A 22,061-nucleotide genomic window follows, 5' to 3' on the forward strand; every position below is an offset into this window, starting at 1 on the left:
GATAAAGCACAAGGAAGATAAATCATGTAGTAATGTTAGGAAATGAAAATGGAAGTTAATGGAATTTTGAAATTACAAATTGAGGTTGACTTTTGATGTATGTTTAGTTTTTTCTCTCAATGCAAATTTTAAATTCTGTTCAAGGGAAATAAGACTTAGGACTGATCCATTTTTAACTTTCAAGTAGAGCACTGATCACACTCAATTGCCTTTTAAAAATCCATTATTTTGATTGGCACATAAAGAATGACATTTAGCCAGAATATCCCTTCCTGTGAATGTTTGGAACACACTTCCTCCCATCTTTGAGATCCCGTAGAATGAGATTAGTGTGATAACAAGCCATCCATACAGTGATTCAGCAGTTCAAGGGTTGTCCCTTCCTCTGTCAGAGCCTGTATATCAAAGGTCATGAGATAATTGCATGTACCAGCAGCACGGAGCATTCAGCCTCACTGGTCACAAAATCCTTCCTTGCTTGAGGTTGAATATTAGCCAGCAGACATGCTATTCAGCATTTCTGCAGAGCAGAAACTTTAGTGAAGTGCGGGCATCCATAGAAAATTAATTTAAAAATAAACCTGCTTCCAAAAAAGAAGAAAGGAAAGTGTGATCTTCTGTTGAAAACTTTAAAAACTTAACTATGGATTCTTAGCTGCACAGCTACAAATTGTTCTCAACAGTTCAAAGCCTTGCTTAGCGTTCTTGTTAAAAGGGAAAATGGTCTCCATTAGGTGCTGAGAAGGTATAGAAATAGATCATTAGGGTTCAGAATAGGGACATTTTTTCCTGTATCAGCTCTAAAACTATCATCAGAAAGTGTAGATAGTAATTTAAAATACTCCTCCTCTTCTCTTTATTGAAGTAGTAGTATTTATTCCAAAAATTCTTTCTTTCATTTTTAGCAAGATGTTATGTTTCTCATTAAATTTATTCATTGGGTCAATTTGTGGAAAGCTCACAACTCTGTAGTTAGACTTCTGTTAAGAGAAATACTAAAAGACACAAATAACTGTATTTTAAAATATTGTTAAAGTTACTATATGTAGAAGCATGCTTTTTCAACTGACATTATTAACCTAATGAAAATTTTTCACATGATGAACTTTCCTTAAGATAAAATTGTTTTATGGAAGGCTTGCTAAAACTGATAGTAGCTTTCTGTTGGTGGCTTTTTAATAGTAAATTGATACTTAAAATGAATAAAATAAATATGTGACAGGAAGTGAAAAATTTAAAAGGGCATGTGAATTTGGTTTAAGCTCTTACTTAGGTGTTAGTTTCCTCATTTATTTTTTGGGTGATAACTATTTCCCCCTTTCTGATACGAGTTAGAAATAGCCCTCATTTTCTCAGCATGTGTTAGCTCTCAAACCTTTAAGAAAATCTGTTGTGGCTTCTCCCTTTCTATCTGCACATGTAAAGATGGAATAGCTTTCATCAAAAGTTAGACCACTGTACAGAAGTGTTCCACTGGAAATGTGGGGTTTCACTTCCACAGATACCTTTATTCCCTTTATGACATCTTAGAAAAAAATGCACTATGCTTTTTTAGGGTGCCCATATTTTTATTTTCTATCTAACAAGAAAATGTGATCTTCTCATTAGGTTGCAATTAGCATGAGATCTTGAGCAAGAAGAAGCATCTATGAGATTAATATTCGGCAAGCATCACCTTAAACATTTAGTTTTTAGGAAAGCATAAATAAAACTTCTTATATTGCAACAGAACTAATTGTTTTTCCCTAGATCTGATAAAGTACTCTTTAGCCTGATTGTTGATATTAATCTGGAGTCTCAACAGATCAGTGCTCAGAGCCATTAAAATACCTGCAGAGAATGGTACCCTCCTTACAGGCAGCAAGGTTCAGTTGCATCTCATTGCATGTGCAAGGGCAAGTGGAGAACAGGACGAGAAGCTACTTGTGCAAATCTGGTTCCTGTTCTCTGGAACCAGAAATACGAGTACAGCTGCAGTTTGAGTAAAGCTGTGGTCAAAGAGAATGAGCCCAGATTTAATTCAGCTGAGGTTTAAGTAAATATCAAAGATATAATAGTATTAGAGGCATTTATGAAAGGTGGCAGGCTGTGAGAGGAGCATTTAATAGTGTCCTAAAATTAGAACTTGATTTATTGATTCACTGTGTAGAGAAGCCAGGAATTTCCCCACTACAGAATTCAAAAATTGTGGTTTTGGCATTTTCTCACCATGTGTAACTTATTCAAGCAACAGAAGGAAGGATTTGTGTCACTGCACTGTCCTGTTTCCACTGTGCAAGAATCATGAAGCGAGTAGGGAGGTCTGGTTGTGTACTGCCTCAGTACAGAGCGACATGTTCAGCTCCCATGCCTACTGCTCACTTGTCAGTTCCCACAGCTTTTGATCAACCCCCGTGTCAAGGCCCAGAACATCTGGTATAATTTGAACAAATGATGAAGTTAAAAATGGGATAGCAGGTTAGTCTTTTCAGATCCTCATTCTTAGACGTGTCTTTGTTTCTGTCATTCCATCACTTTCAGTTTTCTTGCCATCACAGCAAGATGACAGCTCTCTGTGATGGCATTGGCATGTTCATACTCTTTATGACAGTTGTTAACAAAATATAGCCTATTAGAAAATGATAGCTTAACTTTGCAGACTTGTGGCTTTTTGTCCTGATTTTCATTCCCCTTACCTAAACTCACACAGAATTTCCTCTGAAGTTTTGAGCAATGTTAAGGTCACCAGATTGTCTATTAGCCCATCACAGCTGCCAGTATTAGATATTGGCTTTGTTAATTACATTTCAGGCACACAGAGCCACCCCAGCTCAATCAATTTATTAAGCTATTGTGGCACAGTGTGCTCAGTTGCCATGCAGTGCTGTAAGAGAGTGGTTTGCAAACCCTGGAGGAGAGTCTGCCAGCAAGATGAGAGCAAGGGTCCCAGCGGCTTTGTTCAAGAAATGTCCCTTCAATCAGTGTCACAGAGAGCAGCAGCAGGTGAGTCAATATGCCAAGAGGCTGCCTGGAGAAGCCTGTGACACCATGGCCTTGTCTGTAGCTGGAAGTCTTTACAACTGCTTTACACAGTGTCCTTTATCTGTGCACGATGAGCAATTGCAGGCTTCTGCACAAAATTTGAAAGAATTACTTTCCCAAGAGGAACAGACTCTCACTAGATATCAAATCCCATCATATTAGATTAAACCCAGTCTAATCTGCCTTTCCTCCTCACTTGGCCATCCTAAATTTTTCATTTCATCTAGATTTACCTTTTTATTTTGTGCTGAAGATCATTGATAGAAGCCAGGCTTACTAGGATTGTCAATGACGTGAGAATATGGGGGGTTTTTATCCCATTAATTACTCTTCTTGGTTTGGTCTGTTCAGGGAGAGGATTTGGAGCCATTTCAGCATGATGGATATTAATTATTTTAATTGTTTAATCTTAGACAAATTATAATACTGTTATTAAATATTAGAACAATATTATAGAGAGAGCTAATGTGAAAAGTAACATTGAATTTGAAGTTTTTCTTAGTCTGTTGTATTCAAGTCAGGAAAAAGCGGATTAAATTTTTACAGTTATTGTGTGGCTGTTGGTTTTATCTTGGTTTGGGGTTTGGGGTTTTTTTTTTTTACGGGGGAGGCGGTCTTTTTGGTTGGTTGGATTGGTAATCTTTATTCTTTTTTTCCCCTAAATGAATAAGATAAATTATAGTTATACCTGTAAATGGCTTCAAGAAGATTTGCTAAGCTATAACCTGTTATTTCAGAACTCCCATCACTCTGCTGTTAGGGTTTTTTCTCCTATTTTTTCAAATGAAGTTAATAACCATGAAGAAAAGCAAACTAATTGAAATTATTCCCCACAACATTACCTAAATTTAGAGAATGCAATTAACTATGGCATACACATCAACACACTTAATTCTGTAAAACACTTATCTTAGGCAGAAATATTGCCATTACTAATTATAAAAACATAATCTGCAAGAAATAACTAATACAAATAAAATGAGCAAGTAAATTGTATTATAAAGTTGAAGGAATGCTGCAGAACAGAATTAGAAGTAGGACAAAAGGGGATTCTAGCCTTAAAAAACATGCTCAGTGATGCTTCCATTTCATTTTGTATGGCATGAGTTGGTCTGTAGTTGATTTAATACAATCTGCTTATCAGAAAATGTTAGAAATTTACAAATCTGCCTCCTGTGCTGTAAAGTTTTTTTTTTTTTAATTTCACGTAATCGAATACATTTATTTAATGTTTAAGTAAACTTTAAAACTTTAAATCTATACCATAAGTGAAATATGTTGCTGTTCAGGTTCAGGATTTCAACATCTTTTCATACATTTGGTTTTTTGTTCATATAGACTAGCGCATTCAGATGAAGTCCAAGTAACACCAATTCCAAGCCTGTCTTTGCCATTTACCTGAAGTGTAAAGACAGAGATGGCCACGTCTCCTCTCTCTATTGCTAGTTTCATTTAAAAGCTCCAGAAAATCACCAGACTTTCCCAATGAAGGTACAGAGAACTATTTCTGCAGAGTACATCACTCTTGCCATACATAACATTGACTTGTTCTGACCATGCCTCCAGACTGGATTTTCTTCTCCATGTGAGGTTTCCTCTGCTGCCTGCCTCTACAAAAACTTCATCTTACCATTTTGACTTATGAACTCTTTGGAACAAATTGGCAAATTTTACAAAACCTGATAAAAACAGACAATTATCAGGCTCTAAGAAAAACTTGTTTGTTCCCATTCATCTATATTTCATACCAAATTGTTGATGCATGGTTTTGAAGTGATTCCATTCTTAGACAGTAATGAATTTGTTGCACTTTACAGGGCATTATATTCAGAAAATTTCAGAGGCAAAAGAAGTTCATTCATTTAGAAAACACCGACACTGTTGTGTTACCAGTATCAGCATCTTTCACTGCCTTTTTTTTTTTTTTTTTTTTTTGGTAGATTTACACTCAATTTTTTTTTTTCCTGAAGCCTTTTTTAGAGCCCTGGGCTCTCCACCTCCTTCCACCTCCTGTGTATACAAGTACTCTATATCTTGTTGACCTACATCTACTTCCTTGATTTGTTATTTTCATCAATGTAGAATAACCTGCAACACTTTCTCTTACACATTAATTTTGGAAATAAGTATATAATTGTAATTGAAAATCCGCATAATTCCTTTATCGTTTAAATGTTTTTTTATTTTATTTTTTATTTATTTCTCTGACTTGTGAAACTTATTTTGCAGGTACAGAATGGGAGACTAATTGGCAACTGGAAATCATAGATAAAAGAAATACTTAAACAAAAGGTGCTTTGCTAGCATCCTCTGTCAACCTCCTGTGTTAGGATGAATATTGTGTGAAATTTTTATGCTCTATATTCATGCAATAAAAGTACAGTGCCTTAACACCAATGTAAAGAGAGGCGTTATGATTTGGTCTTGATCCTGGTACTTTCTATGTTTTGAGTGATAAAAGTTTATGTTCTACAATGCACAGCACTAAAATGTTAGAAGTACGTTGGGTAGTGTTAATTGCAGTACTTTAGAGTGCTGACATTTAATGTATTTATTTCTGGTTTCATAGTTGTTATTATGTGGAGGAGACAAACTCCTCTTTCTAGCAATCACGACTTGAGTGTCTTAAATGTTTTGTCTGTCAAAAAATTGACATTTTTCTGATATTTTGTTTCTATAAGTGTGGGGAGAATCAAGGCCAAGTGTAAATTTTTTTGTTTATAAATTTATTTAAATACAATACCTTTAATCCCAAATATGATTTTAAGACATCAAGCACTACCAAAAGAAATAGGAGTTGAGAGAGATGCTTCTAGTTGTTTAGATATCAGCTGCACATGGAAGCTTCCCCTTCCTCTTTTAAGAGAAGTACTGGGTTTTGCTGCTATTTAAATCCAGTTGTTTGGATATTTACATCTGCTTATAAACTTAGAACAGTCTTTATAACTGCAGGGTCAGGATGCCTGCTAAATTTTCTGATGCTGAGATGCATTGGTCCATTCTATTATGGCAAGAACCATGAAACATTGCTTTAAATTATTTTTACTGACAAAGCACAAGTTGCAGCACTCACATTGTAAAAGTGAATTCTTTCAGCCTGTGAATGTCAGTGGCTATTTTCAAGGACACAAATAATCTTCTGGGAAATCTGAGTAATTTATATGACATGTTAAATTGTGATGTGTGTTCAGTTAGGTGCTGCTTATTCAAGAAGAAATCTGAAGAAATATTAGCATATCTGTGAGATTTTGAGAATAGTAAGCTATATAGTTACTACAGTTCATATAAGAAATAAGAAATATTGTAATATTGTTGATGGCCAGGACTAAAATCAGATAATATTGTGAAAGGCACTGTAATCGAGGTTGAAACAGTGCCCTAATTTGGCACTTCAGCATTACCTTCCCAGTATACTGGGAAACCCTACTGGTTGCTTACTTACCAGCTGGGAGCTCCTAGCCTCAGTAGAGACATTAATCCTTCCTTGCCTAAGCATCCTGTGTTTGCCTGCTTTCCACATCTGAAAAGGCAGGCAGTTTTTTCTCTACTAGCTAAAACCAAAATTAAACTATAAGTTGCATTTTCCACGTTTTTGTTGCTGTTGTTGAAAACTTCCTTTTATTCTCCATTTTTAATTTTGTCTTTTCTCATTTTCTCATACCAGAGGTACTTAATTTCTGTTACATCAATTGTCTTCATCTTTGCATTTTGTATGTTCTTTTGTTTTGTCATTTGCTTTTTTTTTGGGGGGGGGGGGAAAGGGGGGGAAGGGGTCTTATATCTTTTTTCCAAATAAATTTCACTGGAATTTATTGCTGCACAGTAGAAATATAAGGAGGGATACTGTCAAGTTGCCATTGGTGACAGGATACCAGTCTTTGTGTTGGCTTGATATGGAATTGCTTGCTACAGGAATGGGTAACACAGTTAATTTTCTCTAGTAAAGTCTTTAAATGAAAAACTTATAATACTAATTTATTTTTAAAGATCTCAGCATTGCTACAACAGAGTTCAAGTTGAATGTATTCCAAGATCCCTGATCGTAGCTGGAGGTCTGAGCCATGGATCTTTGGAACAGCCTTTATTGTCTTTATCTCATTATAGTTTTCCATTTAGGAGATATGGGTGTCTATTCACTGAATCTGTGAGTCCTTATTTCAAGAAGGATTCTTTCATTTTCCTGCTGTGTAACATAATATTACCACTTCAAGATCTCAGTCCACTCCTCTGAGGTTGCTTTGCAGACTCTGTGTGTGCAGATTTGAGATACAGATATATAATCTGCTCCTTGTGTTTGCTGGGCAAAAGAAAACAGTAATTGATGTAAACAGCCTCTGTTTACCCTTTGCTCTTTGTTGCTTGCAGTCCTGAAAGAGAAGAGCAATGCATGGAGGTGAAGCACTGCAGTACAGAGAAACAGTCAATCTGCCCTTTAAATAAACTTACTTCTGCCAATATATAAACTCAGAGAGCTGGAAGGGACCTTAAGGTCATCTACTGCACTCCCCTGCTTCATGGTTGCACCTCCTACTGCAAGGAGTTACTCTAAGGAGATGCCTCATTTATCATGTTTCTAAATACCTGCTGGTAACATAGTGCACATAGACCTCTAACACTGCTCCTAACCTTTACAGTTTCTCACTAATTTCTAACCTGAAGATCCCAAGTGGAAATTAAGGTCCTTGCAAATTCTCCCATTCACCTGGAATTACAGGCAACAGGTTGTCCTCACAAATTTTTCCCTTTATGAAAAATAAACGTTTAAAATTGAATTAAATTGGAGTGTCTAGGACAAAAAGCATAGCAAATTCCTAAAAAGTAAAGCTGCTCACAAGAGTTTACTTTAAAAGGGCAACTTCTTTCACAATTTCTTTTGTATGATACTTCTTCTAATGAAGTCCTGCGAAGCAACCCAAAAGGGGAAAGTGCAAGTAATTATTTTTGTAATGGTAACTGTGATACAAATTTAGGTGTCCCATGTCCCAAAACAGTCCCATATTTAATAAGCACTTGGAGAGAGATTTCTCCAACATGTTTAATTGAAAACTGCCTTGATTTTTCATTTGCTAATGTACTTGCTGCATATAGCAATACTAAAGTTAGAAAGCTGTCTATGACTAACACATTGTACCTTGACCAAGAAATCAACAGCTAATGGAAAATTTATTATATTCAGCTAAGCAGATGGCTTCCTGGAGCCAGTAGTGACATAAAGGTCTCTGTCATGTTATTTTAAATATCATGTGTCCTAGAGTCTCTTAATTCCTTGCAGTAATTAATAAGATGAGATCCTGATTACTCATAATGACTAGTAAAATGAATGTGGATAGTATTACTTTAATCAAGTTTATATCTAGAGAGCTTCTATTTTCTTGCTACACTTAGGGTTTGGGGTTTTTTTTCCTGTTGAACATTTGGGCAGACTTTCAGAGGACATTGCAAAAGACTAGATTGTAAGATACTAATGTGTGAAGATGTGCTAAATACACGAACATTTTGAGGAATATTAAGTATATTAAATATCTGTGGTCATTACAAATTACAGAACAGTGTATTTCCAAGAAAGAATAACAAAGTAAAGAAGAAAAGACACAAATTCCTTTCTGTTGAGCACCAGATGTAGCTAGCCAGAGAAGGAGCTGGTGTGCTTTTCAGTCGTTACAAAGGCTGCAATGAAAAATGCCTTTTTTGGTATAACAAAATATAATTAATGAAGCACTTGGGAACTGGCTAGCTCATTATACAATTCAAATGTAATTACATGTTGCATCCCAAATTTAAAAAGCACAAAATAATCTTGAATTATTTGACATATTTAAGAATGCAGGTTTTTGAGATGTTTCTGAGCATTTAAAGGAGGCAGTCCCACAGTTTCCTTTATAAGGGGGCTTTTTTCCTTAGGCAATTGGAGTTGTAAATCAGAGCATGCTCAACCTATAGACTATTCAATGAAAGCTTCAAATTGACTTCATCTCTTAGGATTAGCCCAGTTTTGAGGACGTTGTGCAATATATTCAGAGATAGTTCTCAGCTCTTGCAACACCAACCTTTTTAATATTTCAAGAAAATCAATATGCTTATAGAATCAAATATGATTTGAGCATGTTCCAAGGTGGCAGAACCCTCATATGGCAGTTAAACAATATTTCACAGAACAGGAGAAGATTATTGTCAGTTTCCCAAGATCAGCCAAGGAAAACTCTAATGGTAGAGTGGCAGTAGGCTGGTAAAGTATGCATGCAAGCGTGTTAGCTTGCCATAGAATTTCTGCTCCATTCTCTTTGTTTCCTCAGGTAATACCTTCTTACTTCCCTGATACAATATCTTTTATTATATTTTATTTCAAGTAACACTGCCTACAGTGAATTCACAGGGCAAAGACAGCAAATTTTACATTCAATATTAGACTTCAAAATTGCAAAGTAATTGCAGGTGAGGCTGATTCTTATGCATGCTTTCAGAACAATTCCTGTTCAAATTTTAGGACATTGGTATATATTAATTTTCTAATATCAAAATTAATTTTTACTTCTTGCAGGGAAGGAGGGTATCATTTTTTTCCATGATACTCATTTTAAATCTATTTAGGTTTTATCACATTTCCTTTGTTATACACTTAATTTTTAAAACCCAAAGAATTTTGGGCACAAAGTAATATTTTTTATTCTTCACTGAGAAAGAAAAAAATCTCAACAGTCTTCATCAGTAATGATGCCATTGAAAAATGTTTTATAAACCTGGCAATAACCTGTTCTCACCACAGATCTACTTAATTGCTTCTGCATTTATAATAGACACAACAGATGATTAATGCTTGGTGCACTGAGCGGCAATCTTTGGGAATTACTTAAATAACTTTTGTATAATACCTAAGGCCATAATTATAAAGGCTTATGTAACTTGCAAATGATGCAAATCATGTTTTCTGCAAATATTTGACAAAACACCAGCAGAACAAACTGTTTCTGAACAACTATAAATTGCTCTTCATTTATTTGGGGCATTCCATAACTTAAGCTAATTATGGTTGTTAGCTGTAGATAAACACATTACTAAAATACCCTTTAGTGCCTTCAAAAGAAGAAATATGAAAGTTCTACAGTTATTAAATTGCTCATGAGAAAAGATTGAGAAAATATGTCTCTTTCAAAACTTGGAACAGAAGAGATGCCCCCAGCATCTGGAAATTTTCATTTCCAAATTTCTATTTTTATCAAGACAATTATTTGTTTATAGCCATAGAAATTATTACAAATACATATTGACACCTTGCGGATAACTTGGTCAAATGCAGTGAGCAAATTTCTGTACTTATTCATCTAGGAATATATTAGTCCTATTAGCTAACTTATAATTAAGCACTGGGCACTATTTCCATTTGAAGCTCTTGTAGTAGTTCTGTATTTTATGAAGGGGTTGTATCTAACAATATAGTTTTTAGATGCACAAAAATCAAAAATAGATGGGAGTTGACACCTTTAAAATATTGGTCTTGCCAAAACTGTTTAACATCATATTTCTTTTTAATTACTTAACTTTAGATGGAAAAAAATGCTTCTAGGGCAATCTACCCTAACCATTGAACTCCTCAGCTCAAATAGAGGGGTTTAAAACTTAAAGAGGGAAAATTTAGGTTAGACGTATGGAAGAAATTATTTATTGTGAAGGTGGAAGAGGTTGCCCAGAGAAGCTGTGGATATTCCTTCCCTGGCAGTATTCAAGGCAAGGTTAGATGTGTTGTTGAACAACCTGGTCTAGTGAGAGGTGAATGTAGATAAGACAATATTGCAATATTTATTTTTTATATCAGATTCTGAAATTCCTTTGCCAAGAAACTTTTTTTCTACAGAACTGCAGAATCCGTTGCACCATGCAGAGATGTGCCATGCGTGTCTAAATGGATTATAGGTCATTTGCAGTGTTTAAGGAATTAGAGGTCAAGAGCTCAGTCAAAAGGAATGTCTTCTGTGCAAAATAACAAGAAAAAGGCAACCATTTTGCTTCTAACAATGACAAAAAACATGAAGCAGTCCACTGAAGAGCAATAGGAGCCAAGACCAAGATCCCCCACTACACTTTTTCTCATTCTCTTTTTATTTTTTATTTCCTTTCCTTTTCATTTTTATTTAAATTTTCTTTCATTTACCACCCTTCAGGTTTCATTTCCTTTTTTTTTTGTTTCTTAGAATAATGTGTTTAGCTATCAAAACTTTTCAAACCTCAAATCTTCTGTATCAAATAAGATAGGGTATGAGCCCTTCACTAAAGAGTTAAACTTGATTATTCTTGTGGGTCCCTTTCAACTAAGAATAGTCTGTGATTCTTTGAGCAGCATTGTTCTCTAGTTATTGCTGATTAGGATCTCCTTCTCATTTGCTTGACAATGAAACTGGACAGTAGTATTGAAAATTTGAGGGACAGAGGGGCTGAGCTAATGCTCACTGGAGCTCATATCTAATCCAACCCCATGCTGCATGGCTTCTGTCCAGGTGCCCTAAGGAGGGCAGGGAGAGGGACAAGGGTATGTTATGCAGACCTTAAGAGGACCCTCATAGGGGAAAACTGTATCTGAAGTGTCTTATTTATTTGTTTTGTTTGTGTTTTCTAACAAAATAAACATACTGATTTATTAAGTAGCTCATTCACTTATTCAAATGTTAGATAAAAGCTTGATCTGAATATCTGAATATATTTATGCCTTGTGGAATAGAATTCATATATGTGTATCATGCGCAAACATGGCTAATTATTGCTTCATTTTAAGCTGAAGTAAAACTTTGGCCATGGACCTTTTCTTGGGCAATATAGAATCAGTTATATATCAGGTTAGACATTTAAGCCAATATCTACATGTTAATGCTGTTTTTGACCTTTTTAATGCACTTCAACAAATTAAAATACATGTTATCTTAGGTCTACCAAGTGTTACGTAGAAGACACTGATCAGCATTTTCTTAAGGAACTGAAACCTTTGCCTGAATTCCTTTGATAGATTAGAAGAAACTGCTGCTGTGAAGCTATGAAAATTGCATATATAGAATGTACTGTTCAAAAAACAACCAGAAACAACCCAGAAAAATAAATTCAAATATTTGTAAATGTTTTCCAGCAAGGATTTCTGAGTTACAATTCTTCAGGATAGATATGATATTTGTAAAACTAAATAAATCAATACCATTTTTCTCTATACAATTACTTAAGTAACCAAGAGCAAAGCATATGCCTCTCTAGGGATGCCATGTGTTGAAGACTAGAACTACCTGCACAGCAGATAGACTGAGAAAGAGAAGGTAGGTAAGCGAACACTGTATATAATTTCTAGTTCTACTCTACATTCAAGCTCCTTTCAAACACTTCATTTAGGAAATCTAACTCCTTCTGTCAGTAGCTGAACTGGTTTACTTCAGTGAGTCAGGCTATATGAGCTTGCTACACAGAATATGAGCTGTTAGATTACTGAACCATGACCAATATCAGGAAATAACAATAGCCAGCAATTAACTTCTCCTCTTAAGTCATTAAAGACTTCAGATAATAGCCTGGAAAATTTGATGGCTTAAAATGTTGACAACAACAGCAACAGACAAAAAAAAAGCCCAAACAAAAAACAAAACAACAACAAACAAAAAGCCCAACACAAAAACAAAACAAAACAAAACAAAAACCAGAAAAAAATCTATATTAATGTGATAGTAACTTTTAACTGGCAAATTTCTTCACATTTTCCTTGAATCTATTGAGTGTTTAGAGTTTCTGAAATACTTCAATGCACGTTTCTTGCTTTGACTTTCAAATGTCAATGCTGTGCAGTAATACCATCTCTCATGTTGTCAGAATACTGTTATTCATCTGCTTGGCTGATAATGACACATGCTGTTGGATAAGATGTTGCTTGGAACATACCTGTGTCTGTCTGACTCCACTCCAGTCTGTTCAGGAGACTATGTTAATTTTTTAATGGAGCCAAACCCATTGGCTGTCCTTGTGGATGTTTGGAAAGGCGGCACAGAATGAACAATGGTATTTATGTGCATGTCCAGGATCAGTGGAAGGTGGTTCATGACAATGTCTAAACCCAGATGCTATTCTAAGTATTGGTAAGAAGGAATTTTGGGAATGAGAGCTAGACAGAATGGAAAGGAAAATGAAAGGTATAAAACTGAAGGATCAGATGTTGAAACGCAGCATGGTTTTGGTAAATATTTTGGAAGATTTGAATACAGCATAGAAATGAAACTATGTTAATAAGATATCAGAACGTACATAAATGTGGAGTGCCCCTGTTCCTAAGGTTCCTTCTTGTGTTGCTAATAACTCCTCCCTTGACCCAAACCCTGAAATCCACTTTGTGCTACCCTATAAAACACCACAACCCATGTCCATCCCACCCCTCCTCCCTGGGGGTGATAAATGGATTCTTGAGCTTTCTAAATCAAAGACCCATCTTTTTTGTTCCCATGCCCAGCACCAGCAGCTACATTCTCCCTGGACATGATGAACCCAGTTGCAGGTCACTGCAACACATACATATCATTTAATGTGGGACCTGAGCATAAGAAAAATTCCATGGAACACAGGGTGGAGACTGTCTTAGTTTGGCTGTTTTGGAGTTAACTTTCTTCACAGCAGTCCATATGGTGCTGAGTTTCGTGTCTGTGGCTAAAACAGCACTGATAAGAGAGCAGTGTTATGGCTATTGGCAAGTAATGCTTGCACAGTATAAAGACCACCTCTCTTTCGCATTCTGCCATATTCCCCTCCTCCCCAATGAGTAGGCTGGCACAAGAAGCTTGAAGACAGCATAACTAAGATAGTTGACCCAAACTGACCATAGGGATATTTCATACCATAATACATCATGCTCGGCAAAAAAATTTTAGAAAGAGGAAGACGAGGAAAAAAATTAAAAACAACAGAGAGAAGTCCAAGGACAGAGAAGGAGAAGGAAGATGTTTGCAGTAGTATAAGGGAGGCCCACAATGGAGTAGACTTTAACTGAAGGATTATAGCCCATGGAGAACTCTTACTCAAGGAAAGAAAGTGTCAGAATGAAGAAGCAGCAATGGGAAGCTGTTATGTACTGACCACAAGCCCCAGCCTCACCATTGTGCCTCAGGGATCAGTGGGACAGGGCATCTACATGTGGGCATCTGGATGTGAGACATAAAAATTCAGCTCATGATTGATGGGGGGATTTGCCCACTTGAGCAGGTTATCTAAGAAACATGCACCATAATTCAGCAAAAAAAGTATATCTGGATGGTGAGTGGAATCAGCATAAATAGGTCTGGCAGATCAACTGCACTGAACCTCTGCCACAATTTACCAATTCAATCACTGTATGCTTACTATGATAGAGGCAAATGTCAAGTAGCTAAAACCAAGCCTTGCAATCTATTCCAGTGCCCAAAACATCATTCTGCATAAGTCCTGCAGCAACATGACACCCCAAAAAGAATTATGATGGGACTCATCTCTGAAATAACCCCTGAGATACCTGATGCAGGAAATGCAGCATTGAGTGTATCACTCTATCTCCTACCAGGCCCAGAAAGATTGAACACCATATGGGTCTGTTAAGTACCAGGCAGTGAATGATGGAAACTGGGGAATACAAACCCTAGGGTGCACATTTAGCAATGCCTGTTTTCTGGTCAGTATAAGAGGATCAGAGAAACCTGGCCATGGCCAAACAAACCCTCTATCCTACTACTCATATGCCTTTTGTCATTACCAGGTCATAAATACATACTTATATTGTTAGAAATCAGTAGGGAAGATCATCTTTATTGTCGTGGCTATATTATGATGAGAGGGTTTCAAGTGCTGTGGCAATGTTAATACTGTGGTCAAACCTGTGTCATGTCTTACTATAGTTCATCTCCAGTAAGTGACTCTTCTATACTGCTAGGGGACACAGTCATTAAATATTTTAAACCCTATTTTCCTGAATTCCCTTGTTTATCTTAATTCTCAAGTGATTTTGGATTTTACTTTCCTTGTTTCTCTTTTCTGCATAAAGAACAAAATTAGAACAAATAGCAGAATGTTCCTTTAGTGTAAAATTTATAAAAATATTCCACTAAGTGATCATTTAGGCCAGAGCTGTTTTATATGTAGAATATAAATGAAGAGTATCTCTAAAAGGAAATATAAAAGAAACTATTTTTTCTCCTAAAATTCATCTACAAAGCAAGAATAGGGGCACTATACTTTAACTATTTAATGAGCTGTTAATGAGAATTCAGATACACTACTCCCAACTTTGAATACAGAATTTTATTATACATCTACATTAAACAGCTCTGACTCTTCTGAAATTGTATCTGACACATATAAATACATTTCAATATTATTGAATTCTAAAACAAAAGAATGATTCCATAGGTAGAAAATATTTATAGAAAAATGTAAATTCACTTTTTTAATGGCATAGCAGAATATTTTCATAAGATGTATGCATATATGTATATTATATTATGTACACACATCTATCTTAATTATAAGACATTCAATTTTTTTTACTGGGTTACTTGTTACTAAGCAAAATAGTATATGCTTATGATAGTATATATAAATCTCTACAGTGAAAATAATTTTTGCAAGTTAAATGTGGTTCCTTTGTTCTTGTAATTGTTTCTGAAAATATTTTCATGGCTCCATCAGGACTGGAGTTCATATAGTTTTGCCTAGTATTCTTCAAACATTGGTCTTATGGAAATCTATGATCAAAAACAAGTACATGACTACATAGTGGTTAAGTATGTTTCATTAGATCAGTCTTTCATGGGTTTTGTCCATAGATATTTTAAATATCTAGTCAAAATAGTGACAAGCCTTGATGGTTGTTATATCAGGTCCAGTTTACATAAAGCAAAAGTAACCCAGGCACAGATCAGCCTCACCCCTGATCAGCCTTACTCAATGCTTATAAGCACTTACCTCCTTAGCAAAAAGGCAGCGATCAAAATGCAGATCACTCTATAAACTTTTTGATGTATATTTAATTAGATATTTGATCTGAGTAATGGTTATGGAAATGTCTTGTTTGCTTGTTTATTTCAACTTGTTTCAACTGCCTTACAGGGAATTTCCAGTTGCTGGATGATAATTGGGAACACCATAGAGCTGGCACAAACAGGAGAATCCTAAAATATCTGTATGGTAACTTCATGATATGGGTACTAGGGTAGAGATGCCCTTCTTGCTTTGGTGCTAATTGAAAGAGGGTGTCTCAGGAGTTCAGCGGTGATTGGTGGCCACCTGGACCTCAATGAACCTTCTGTGTCTGTTCCAACTCAGGATACCTGTTCTAGCTTTAGCTTTACAGACAATGAGGTTTATAAGGCCAAATCTTGTCAGCTCAAGCTAACTTGCGCATTTTGATGTGTTTTATCATATATTCATGTTAGATTTCCAAGTAAAAATTAAGACATAAATAACACTAAAATATAATTTAGACAGGTAAGAAAGGTCAGTTCTAAAGCTTTTCAATTCCAGCAGAATTCTCACTTGTTCAGGTTACTCAAGAAATCTATTTGTCTTGGATGCTACATAAGAATAGATTATGTTATTTATAACAGTCACTTGCTGCAGTTTCTGAGGAGAAATTAAATTATTTAACTATTTATCTGAGCTTCTAGTATGTACTGACTCAATTGCAAGGATAAAATAGCATATTATAAGATATATATCAGAAAATCAAAGAGCTTTATGTAAGCTAGGAAATAGTCTCATACATTTCCATGCCTTATGGGGAGATTTAATTAACAGATTTTTGATATATTGTCAAATCTCAAACAAGTAAATGTAAATGCAATATTTTCTAATTTTAAAATTAATTATAATGAAATTTATCCTTAATCATAAATTCAAAATTCTACTTCATACAACTGCAGGTGGATTTTGATCAAGGAAAGTGTCATAATTCTGGATTTTTCAATACCATATCTCTACATCTACCTATATGTAAGTTGCACTGACCTCTGCTCTCAGAACACGCAGTAGTTTAAAGGAAGAGGAATTTTATCAGTAACTTTTAAGATCTGGTGCTTCATAACTGTGCAGTTTTCAATTCAAGGTCTTCCATTTCAGACTTGTTATTTGTAAAGAGTAAATGTAATCAAGCTTTTGCAAACTTCAGCTCTGGCTTAACAGTTGATATGTATTATCTATCTTATATTGGTCAAGTCTTTTTGAAACCAGGGGATTCACATGAATGAAAATGCTATGAGCCATTCTCACATAACTAATGCAAAGATTAATTACAGTAGAAGGGGCAAAAGTGAACTGATTTACATACTTCCAAATGTAGCAAGTGTAAAATATTCTTCAAAGTAAATTAACACTAACTTGATGAGCTGAGAGACAGAACTGTATTTGCCATGAATCGCCTTTATCTTCAAGACTGAATATAAGAATGGCACATTTGCATAAAAATCTAAACTGTGGATCTCAACATTAACTTCTAATTGAATATTCCTGATTAAAATTTTAATCTTTGAAAGCAATTACATTTTTTTCTGAAGACATTTTTGATTGATTCCTTCAGTAAAGATGCTGGGAACTCTTTGGAAATAATTTTAACAGTGTTAAACTGGTGCCACTTCACACATCAGCCTCCTGGGAATGGCTAATTACGAGCACTATCTACAGTCAGGACTTCAGACTGGTTCTACATTTATGTGAACCTATTTCTTCCCAGCACGGAGAGCACAGCTGGCAATTGAACAAAATACGCTAATGTGGCAGGCCAGAACAAGTCAAAAATCACGAACTTTCTAAGAAAAACACTATTAATTGTAGAAAAAAGTTATTTCTATTTTATCTGCTGCAAAAAGATAGGCTCCTACTTTCCCATCACTTTAAAATGCAGAAGAACATATGTCATAGATCATTATATGAGATAAAGCTGAGGGAAAATTTAAGCCACATTTTATCATGAAACTCCAAAAGAAATTACTATAAACTAGTAAGGGACTTGAAGAATACCACAGATTCTTGGGGGGCAGGGGTGGGTGGTATTATGTTTTTGGCAAATGGTGTCGATCAAATTTTTATTTTTTCCTTTTCTTTTTTGTTTGAGGTGCAGCTTTTTTTTGTTTGTTGTCTTTTTTGTTTCAATTAGAAAATGGATTGGTTAAAACAGGAACTATTGGCTCATTAGAAGAACACCCTCCACTCTACTCTGTACCTTACTCTATTTATCTTTTGTGCTTGTGTAATTCTGATTGTGGGGGTTTGCTGGATTTTAAACCCAAAGTTTGATTTGCTTAAAATGAAGAATCTTAGATGTAAGCCTTGTGAGGATGGTCTTGGCACATTACCTCCAGCACGACCAAGAAGGGTTTTCTTCCAAGCATTCCATTTTGATTATATTTAGTTTCTTTTATTATTTTTAATGGCTAGCCTGTCTTTGAACTGATATCCTTCTGTTCTTCTATTGAGAATTCTATATAAGAATTGCAGGAAAAATTGGGGTTTTTTTGATGGGATTTTCTTATCACAGCAGTAAAGTCTTTTATTTCTAGAATATCACAGTGTTTTTACTGCCTCTTAAGCCTAGTAGGACTTTTTTGAAGGGTCACTGCCATTTAAATTGTAATCTCAGAAATCTCATTTAAAAAGATGATATTAGCACTCAGATTATTTGAATGAAATCAGAAATGTTGCCCTTGTTTTTGTCTCTAACAATAGACTTAACTTCCTGTGCTCATTTATATCCTCCAGATCATGTGCAGCAAATGAAAGGGTGGTTCTTTCTATTGGCTTTGATACTCTTTGGATGTATTTAGAAGTGGCTTTACAGTAATGATTTGGCATGCCCTCTCTTTACTATTTAAAAACCCAAATGCTTCTATGACTCCCCATTGCACATGGAATAACTAATTTTCTTCCTTTTCTTGCAAGCAAAAGATTCAATGTGAATATGTGCCTTCTTACTACCACCTATTTTTAAACATTTTAAAGAATTTTAATGTTTGATGTTTTGTGGTTTGAGCTTGTTCCAATGTATTCAGACACAGAGTAACAGATTTTCGTACTGAGGGTTTTTCTTTTTCCTTCCTTAATTTTCACTATGCAATACAGAACAAAGTAAATCTTACTTTAAGTTCAATAATAGCTATACAGGACAGCATATAGTGCCATCAAGAGAAGGTCAAACCATGTCAAACAAGCCTGATCTTGTACTGAGGTTACTCTGATAAAAAGTTTGAAGTGCTCCAAAGCCAAGGAAACTGTGAGCAATATAGGATTTTGTGTCTCTAGCTGGGAATATTGCCTCAATTAGAGGTCATTTAGTAACAAAGGTATGTAACACAAAGAAATGGTTTCATAAAAATCCAATGGTCTATATTTTAGTCTTTCTTCCTTTAGAAGTCAGTTTCTTCAATGAATGTGCATCAATGGAATGGATAGTTTTAGTTGCTGATACCTTACTTCCCAATTCCCGATTTTCAGTGACTTTCTGATTTTTTTTTTTTTGTAGCAGAACTTCTGAAAAATATAACAATCCTTCCTCTCTCAAGTTTTTGATGATACTTGTATTGTTAACGTTTTAAATTGTTCATTATAGAATAAAATTTTCTTTGCAACACAGAGGGAGTGGTTATAAAAAGCTCATCTCCTTCTACTGATTGGTTATTCCCTGGAGACCTCTATGCTAATAGCAGTTGAAATGGAGTATCTAGTAAAAGGCATACCGTCTGAATATATGGTTGCTTAGGTTCTCAGTCTTCAGAGAGTTGAAGTCAGTAAAAGGAAGGTCAGGAAGCTATGTGTTTTGTCCCACTTTCCACTACTTTCTGTCTTAGAACACTAGAAATTCTGACTCAGGTGACCAGTTCTTACTGGTTATTGTGTGAGACGTTAACAGCAGCTGATATACTACTTGCAGTGATGAATAATGTGAACTTATTAAGTATGCTGTTGCCATAGAAATTCCAGAGTTCTTTAATAATTAATGTATTGTTAAAAGTGAAAAGCATTTAACACATATGTTTGTTGTGAGGAATTTATTTTCAAGACAGTTTTAAAAGCTTTTATAAAAACTCAGTCAAAAATAACTATAATATCAAAATTTATCTGCTCCCAAGAGTAGAGCTTTCCAAAATATATGTCCTACTAAAACAAATATTAATTAGAAAATATTTTTGCCTTGGTTTACAGTAAGCAGAGGTTAAGCTCTTTCTATCTGTACTAAGAGGAAAGTTCTACTTTGAAATAACAAGGTACATGATAGTAGTCATTAGAACACAGAATGGATTTTTTTTTTTAATATTGTTCCATAAGTTGCTATTTGAGCTATCATTCTCTAGTTATTTTTACATCCTGTGTCTCTTACATGAGCATCTACTGGAGGCAACTGTAGTATTCTTCTTAAGACATTTAATATTTTTCAGGGTTGTGCTACTGAAAAGATCTATATACATTAAAAAATAATGTCAGATGCAGACTATTATGAATCAACTCACAATATTATACGGGGAGGAAGAGAAGAGCCTTGTGCTGTTACATGACATTCAGTACATGTGCATGATTTGTGGTGTGGGTGAGAACATCATCCCTTGAATGTTCTTTTCAATTTGAAAAGTATATTAAAGGCAACTGCTGTGGCTGTTTGGAATGAGGGCTGCTCAGTCGTAATATCACAGCAGAGAAACAAAATTGCACATTGCACCAGGGTATAAAATGGCTTTTGTTCTGCAGGCAACAGACAACAAGGCAAACAGCTATTTTGGATTATACAGGACGTGTGACTGCAACTGGATTAAAATCCTTCCTTTTTAACTTTATCTATCTACATCCTTTGCTAAAACAGGTTGTATATTCCAAGAGTAAGCAACAAATTCGATGAGTGTTTTTCAGCCTCTAGTGCTTTGCAGCAGTTTTTGTTCAGGCAACACCTGGAGCAGCGTGGCCTTACCAGCAGCATTCCCTGCACAGCCACCTTTACTGCCTTGGGCAAAGCCACGCTGCCTTCAGCCAGCTGTCAGAATCACAAAGCACATCCTGCCACATTCGCCTCCACAGCTCTTAAAACACAAGTGGATGTAGGTCGAACAAACATCCTGTGCAGGTGGCACCAGAGGTTTGCTAGGTGTTCATGTTACCTTCCCGGATGGTCTGCTCCAGGTGGCTTGCAGAGATTCAGCACAGGAGGATTGAGGTAATGCTCTCTGGCACAGATGCAAGGGACATGTAGTAATTTTCTGCTGGACTTGTTTGGCTTGTTTTTCACTTAAAAGACTGGTAATATTTTGAAAACAGCAATAATGTTGAGAACAGAATTTACAGGAGTTTTTGGAGATTCAGAATGCTTACTCTTGATATGACCCTTGCCCATCACTCAAGATTGCAGGTGACAATCCCTGGCATGTCTGATTTAACCTCGCACTCCCTCCCCTTCTGCTAAGAAATCCTCTGAATATATACTTCATTTTCTTTTCATGAAGTATTGAGAAGATCTCACTTAATTCTGGTGTTGCACTGTATGGTGCTCAGCACTACTTCTTTTGTTAATAGAGACTGAAAGGGCTACAGTTTTCAGATCATTTCAATACCACCAGATTGGGTAATTATATTTTCATCAAAAGTGAAAAGCAGTGTTTGATGATTCTGAATCATTTTGCTGTGCATTGTAGGGATGGTATGATAAAGATCTGATCAATATTTTTAGAAGTTCAGTCTTTTAAATTCTACAGCATCCACTGTAAACATTTTTAATGAAGCATTTCTGCTATTTTGCCATGCATTGAAATTGTTATTCTCATTAAGCTTAGGAATGACACTCTGCAAACAAGAAACATTAATCAAAATGTTTGTTATGATATCAGACCATCTATTCACTAATTATTTACAACATGCCTAAGGCTGATCTCTGAACTTTCTGCATGGAAAACCCTGTTCATCTGCTCTAGTTTAACCCCTGAGAATTGCCTGTACCTCAATGTTGAAACAGCAGAAAAAGGAAAAAGTAGGGAATAAAAAAAGTGGAGGACTTTACTTGATTGGACAATGATTTGTGGTATAAAACATAG

The sequence above is a fragment of the Camarhynchus parvulus genome, chromosome 2 (genome assembly GCF_901933205.1).
Source record: "Camarhynchus parvulus chromosome 2, STF_HiC, whole genome shotgun sequence".
Taxonomy (NCBI): Eukaryota; Metazoa; Chordata; class Aves; order Passeriformes; family Thraupidae; genus Camarhynchus; species Camarhynchus parvulus.